The sequence below is a fragment of the Silurus aristotelis genome (genome assembly GCF_946808225.1).
Source record: "Silurus aristotelis genome assembly, chromosome: 7".
Classification (NCBI taxonomy): domain Eukaryota; kingdom Metazoa; phylum Chordata; class Actinopteri; order Siluriformes; family Siluridae; genus Silurus; species Silurus aristotelis.
The window spans coordinates 4,241,504-4,248,052 of NC_139580.1; positions in this window are offsets into that span (position 1 = coordinate 4,241,504).

Genomic DNA, 6,549 nt, shown 5'->3' on the forward strand with positions numbered 1-6,549 from the left:
AGAAGTGTTCAGGAATCTGGAATAAGTTTTCCTGCTCATTGCAATATGGTTCTTGGAGGAGTCAGTTTCCTGGTACAGTTCTTGGAGAAGTACAGTTTGTGGAGGAGTATGGTTCCTGGAACAATTCCTAAAGGAGTACAGTTCCTGGAAGGGTATGGTTCCTGGTGAAACATTATTCCTGGTACAGTTCTTGTAAAAGTCTGGTTCCTGTATATGTATAGTCATCATAGGAGCACATTTCCTTAAAGAGTAAAGTTCCTGGATGAGCATGATTCCTGGAGGAGCAAAGTAATAGAGGAGAACGGTTTTTGGTAGGGTATCGGGAGGAATATGGTTCCTGGTATATGGTTACAAGAGGAGTATGGTTTTTGATAGAGTACAATTTTCTAGAGAAGTAGATTTCCTGGTATTATTTCTAGAGGACTATGTTTTTGGAGGAGTATGGTTTCTCTAGGACCATGGTTCCTTGAATGGTTCTAGAGAGATGGTTCCTGGAGGAGTACGGGTCCTGGTATGGTTCTTGGAGAAGCATATGTTTCCTGGAGGAGTACAGGTGCCAATAGGAGCTCGGTACTTGAAAGAGTAAGGGGTCTGGAAGAGCATGATTCCCGGAGGAGTACAATTCATGTTATTGTTACTAGAGGACTATGTTTTTTGGGGAAGTATAGTTCCTGGTATGGTTACTGGAGAAGTATAGTTCCTGGAGGAGTGCAGTTCCTTTTATAGTTCCTGAAGGAGTACAGTTCCTGTAGGAAAAGGGTTCACCATTGTTCCTTCCTTTGGAGCTCTTTTGATAGATACGGACCACTGCAGACCAGGAACATCCCACAAGAGCTGCAGTTTTGGAGACGCTCTGCCCCAGACGTCTAGACGTCACAATTTGTCAAACTCGCTCAAATCCTTAAGCTCATTTTTCCTGCTTCTAACATCAACTTTGAGGACAAAATCTTCACTTGGTGCCTAATAAATAAATCCACCCACTAACAGGTGATAAAGATAACAATAGTGTTCTTCACTTCACCATTCAGAATGTTATAATGTTATAATGTCATGTCTGACGCATGTACTTAGAATTAGAATTGTATACTACATGATTAATAAATAAATATTAGCAGTTAAATGCCTTAACTCTGTCAGCATTATCACCATTTCTCTTTACATTTGTGTTCAAAAACGTTTTTGTTTTGTTTGTTTACACTTCTATCCCACCTGTAGCGTGAGAAAGATGTTATTATCATCGGTTGTAATTGGCGCTAAGCGACACGCCTTTTGCCCAAAACACACTTTTCCACTATTTGTTTTTCTCACATGCAATTCACTGTTTTTTTTTTTTGTTGGTAGTTTTGTTTGTTTTCTTACACAAGCGTTTCGATTAGAATATCCCCATCTATCGTAAGGACCAGAAACTATAAATGGGTATTTTATATGTCTATACATTTCTATATGTATTATAAATATAGTTTTTTCTTCTGTTTGCTTTCCATTTTGTTAACTGATAAAAATAAATGACTTTACACTTTACACATCTATCAGACTTCTATATTCTGGCTCTCAGACCTCCATTATACATCAGATTGTTTTTTCACAATGGCACCGTGCTTTTATAACACCATCCCTTCCCTCCGTCATGGACACTTATGCAAAACATTGCTGCTGAAAAGCCTGATAGCTGATCACACACCCCTCATACACACTACTCACACACACCCCTCATACACACTCCTCACACACAAGGTACTGGAGAATTCCAGTCAATCTATTTTGTGTTTGCTAGTAGTAGGCCACAGTTTTTTTCTACACCATCATCATCCCATTATTGTCTAAAATATAAATGTTTTCTATGTAAATTGTAAATTTAAAAGTGAATTCTTTTGTTCTGCACTTTTCTTCTTTCGTCAACCTGATAGTTGCTGCTGATGTGGTATAACGTGATCCAACAAGGCAGATCCCAAAAATAAGTTTTCCTTTAGGCACGAGTGTCGAGGTTTTATAGAGGAAACCGTCTTTAATTACATACTTTATAGAAATGTGGGATACCAACAAACCCTTTCCGCTAGCTGCAGGGCAAGACATCTGCTAATATGCAAATTAGGAAGAGTGAGAGTTATGCAAATTTTGAGTCTTACAGCACGCACGCAAGAACGTGCAGACACACACACACACACACACACACACACACACACACACACACACACACACACACACACACACCAGAACTGCCGAAGAACACACAGTACTAAAATGTTATCATTCAGAATAAGTCAGTAGTAAGAGTTCAGAGTATTCTGAATGTTTATTGGGGAACGATTCTTCTTTACCAAGAACTTTTAAGGCCATGATCATCGATATCGATACCAATAAAGATATTTTTTAAAGCTATAATTTCTTTATATCAAATAAACTATAATAGACAGGACTAAAGCTAAAACTAAAATAATCATTTAGTTTTATTTTAAAAATTTTTATAATCTAAATAATCTATTTAAAAACATTTTAAAGTTTTAAGAAAATGTGATTTGCCTCAGTGTCGTGTCGAGGCTGCAAACTTTTTGAAACTGTTTCTGAGGTAAAAGAGCAGAGGGATCATGGATATCAAATGTTCGGTGAACTGGGATATTTGCCTGCCTCTGGATGGCGTTCTCTTCGACTGGAGGCCACTCTGTGCAGCTGGGGATGGTTTCACATCAATGTCTGGGGATCCATGAAATGACTGAGAAGCACAGGAGTTTTGAGGATTTGAATTTGGATACATGTCATCAATCTGCTACACTGACTGAGGACTACAGTTTGCATTCATGTACCTCCACCGCTTCAGGTTCTTCTTAACCTGCTCCCTACTCTTACCACAAATCACAATATCATTTCGCAAACACAATAGTCCACGGAGACTCCTGTCTGACCTAGTCCGTCAACCTGTCCATCACCACTGCTAACAGGAAAGGGCTCAGAGCCGATCCTTGATGCAGTCGAACCTTCACCTTAAACCAGTCTGTCAATCCTACTTCACACTTCACTGTTGTCACACTGTCCTCATACATGTCCTGCACCACCCTCACATACTTCTCTGACACACCTGACTTCTTCATACAATAACACAACTCCTCTTTCTCCACCCTGTTTCTTTACATCTAAACACACAATGCAACTCCTTTTGACCTTCTTTATACTTCTCCATCAACATTCTTAAAATTTATTGTAAAAAGTGCTATACAAATACAAATTAATTGAATTTATATCAATATGATATAAATATATGATTAAAATATATTATCAAAGAGACTTTTTTAAATGAAATATAATTTAATGAATTAATACTGTTTTTAACAAATAATTAATAATTCTATTCAATAAACCCCACATAAACCGCAATTAATAGGTTTTTACATTCCATGAATTACCAGGTTTATGTGACAGCGAGATGTTGACACTATTTACCCTTTGGTCAGTTTCTGGGTTTGTTACTTTGACTGATCGACTCTCCTGCTTTTGAAAATTTTCTAAAGGTTACAGATGCAGCAATCCCAAGATAAGGACGAGCAGAATGACAGAACGCTGACTTCTTTGTATGATGAAACAGTCCCTATTCATGTTCAACTAAAATTTTGGGTTAATATTTTTCTGTGAGCAATTGATCTTCTGAAGTGTAGATACTTCAAATTTGACTCCTGTTCAGTAAACTTTAATAATCTATAACCATCCGTAGATGTTTGAACCACTACTATGTTATTTTTCCACTGCTGGAAAATGTGTGTAAGAAAATAATTATGTAATGTAGTAATGAACATAATAGATATAATTAAGTAATTATTCAGCTAATAAATGAATTGATTTAATAAAATGATGGACCGATGACAGAAAATGTAATGCTTATAACTGTTTAACTTAAAATAAGATCTCAATTCTATTTTGCAGCTGTTTTTATTCGATTATATATTTGTCTGGCAAACCTTCAATAAAAAAAGATTGTTGACACCTGACAATAAGATTGACCTTTTAAACATCTCATTCCTTATTTAGTTCCTATTTGCTGTTATAAGAACCTTCACTCTTTTGGGAAGATGTTCCACTAGATCTTTTTGGACATTTGTAAAGGTTAATTCAGCCACAATGGTGTTAGTAAAGTCTGATAGTGATGTAGGTGAGATGGTGGGAAGGTGGAGAGGTCTGGGGTGCAGTCAGCATTCACATTCATCCCAGAGGTGTTCAGTAGGGTTGAAAATCTATAACAGGAGATCTTGCACTCACTCATGTAAATCAGATCTTCATGGAGCTGTATTTTTGCACAGGGGCACCATCATGCTGGAACATGTTTGGGTCTCCTAGTTTAAGCGAAGGGATAATTTAATGTTGATGCATCCAAAGACGTCCTATAAAAGGGTGTGCCTTCAACTTTGTGTAAATTTGAGGAAGAAACATGGAAAAGTCAGGTATCCCAATACTTGTGACCAACTTCTTCAATTCGTGATCAAAACACAGACTTAATATGCATGATGTTTGATTTGCATGTGCTGTAAAAGACCAGACTGTGGTTTATGGGCTGTGAGTCAGTTTCTTCATTGATTTGTTCAGAACGGAATTTTGCAAACATGTTTATTCTAGATGTCGTGTTCCGTTTTGCTTCGTCACGTTAGAACTTCTGACTAATTTTTGTGATTAATGGCACAAGAGATGAGACACATCAGGTTTAAACTTGAATTAGTGAGAATAAGTAAATAAATTCTCCGTCCGTTCATCATTTTATGTTTAGCAACTTTGAACCTGTTTGGCTTCACTTTACTAAACAAAAACATATTCAGCCTTATTATTAACCAAACGCTAAACATTTTTCAGAAATCCATGCGATTGAATGAACCCGCCTCAGAGAATCTGCAACAGAAGATTTACACTTAGATAATAAGAGTTACTGAATAGTTATTTTTGGCTCTGGTTTAAAATGTTTTCACTGTGAATCCACACTCAGATTCTCGATCTGCCCGAACCACTGCTAGATGTGAAGGCGTGCGTCTGCTTTATGTTACCAAATATCCAGAATAACCTTATGAAGGCGTTTGAATAAATGAAACACATCTTCAACCAAAGTTTTGTCTATACTAGTTCAGGTGGTGGAATGAGTTTCCCCTGGATGTCCAAACATCTGAGTGTTCAGGCTGATGATATCAGTGTTTGTTGGTTTGTTGATTTATTCATTGATAGAGACTCAAAGCACTTTTGTATGACGCTCTGAATAAAGGCATCTGCTAAATGCCGTAAATGTAGTTCAGTATAATTTGGGACTATTCACATTGACAATTACATTCACTCATGTTGCATATGGTGCAGTATTATTATACTCAGAAATGCTTTTGAGGTAACACTTAAAGCAATTCTGGACCTGTTGTGTTACAATCGTCCCTGATTCCAAGCTGTGAAATATGTGATTCTTTTTTTGTGCAGTAAATGTGCTATAGATTTACACACCTATAAATCTTAGATCTTTAATTAACTACGGTATAAAGGTATTTTTATTTTATTTTTCCACAATCATTACCATTCAACAAGTTTAATTCAATAGTAAACTTGTATGCTTCCCCTCCACTATAGTGACAAAAGTATTTGGACGCCTGATTTTTCCAGCCATATGTCGTTTTCTTTTATAACAGTCAAACTGTTATAACAAACACGGAGGCACACAATTGTACAATATGTCTTTGGATGTAGTAGACTGAAATTTTCTCTTCACTTCAACCTGTTCCAGCATGACAATGCTCCTGAAGATAAATGTGACTATAAATCGGAGTGCTGACTGCACCCCAGGCCTCTTCACTTCACCTACATTATTACCCATATATGACTTAATATCTCATTATTTTAACATAATATTAGTATTTAGTAATATTATTATTATTTCTAGTCAAATACAGGAACGGCGTGTACTTTATCCAACACTGATCTTCATGCTGGAACAGGTCTAGGCCCTAAAGTTCCAATCCAAAAACAACAAACACTTTCTACAGAATAGTGTGATTCAGACATTTTTTGAGGTTTTGAGAAGAAACTGATACTATGAAGGTTTGGGGACCAAAACCTAATTTTGGATTGGTTTTCCATGCAATCTACGATGCCCATGGTGCCTTTTCTGATCAGGGAAGAATCACACAGCACACAGCATGGAGCATATGTTCTTCAGTTTAATGCAGACGACAGACATTGGGTAAGAAGACATAGTAACCGAAGATGTGTGAGTCCAGACAAAGACATTCCGTGTACCTTACATACCCTCATCGTGAAGACCCTATAGACACGGAACACACAACCTAGGAATGTGTTTAGAGAACCAGTGTGAGAACCATCTTAACACTAACAGGGACTATAGTGCATAGAATTATATATTTAAATACAAATATATATTTTTTTAATGACAACACATGGTGTTCTGAAAATCTAGTAACAAGATGATCAAAAATGTCATACAGTACAGACCAAAAGTTTGGACACACCTTCTCATTCAAAGAGTTTTCTTTATTTTCATGACTATGAAAATTGTAGAGTCACACTGAAGGCATCAAGGGC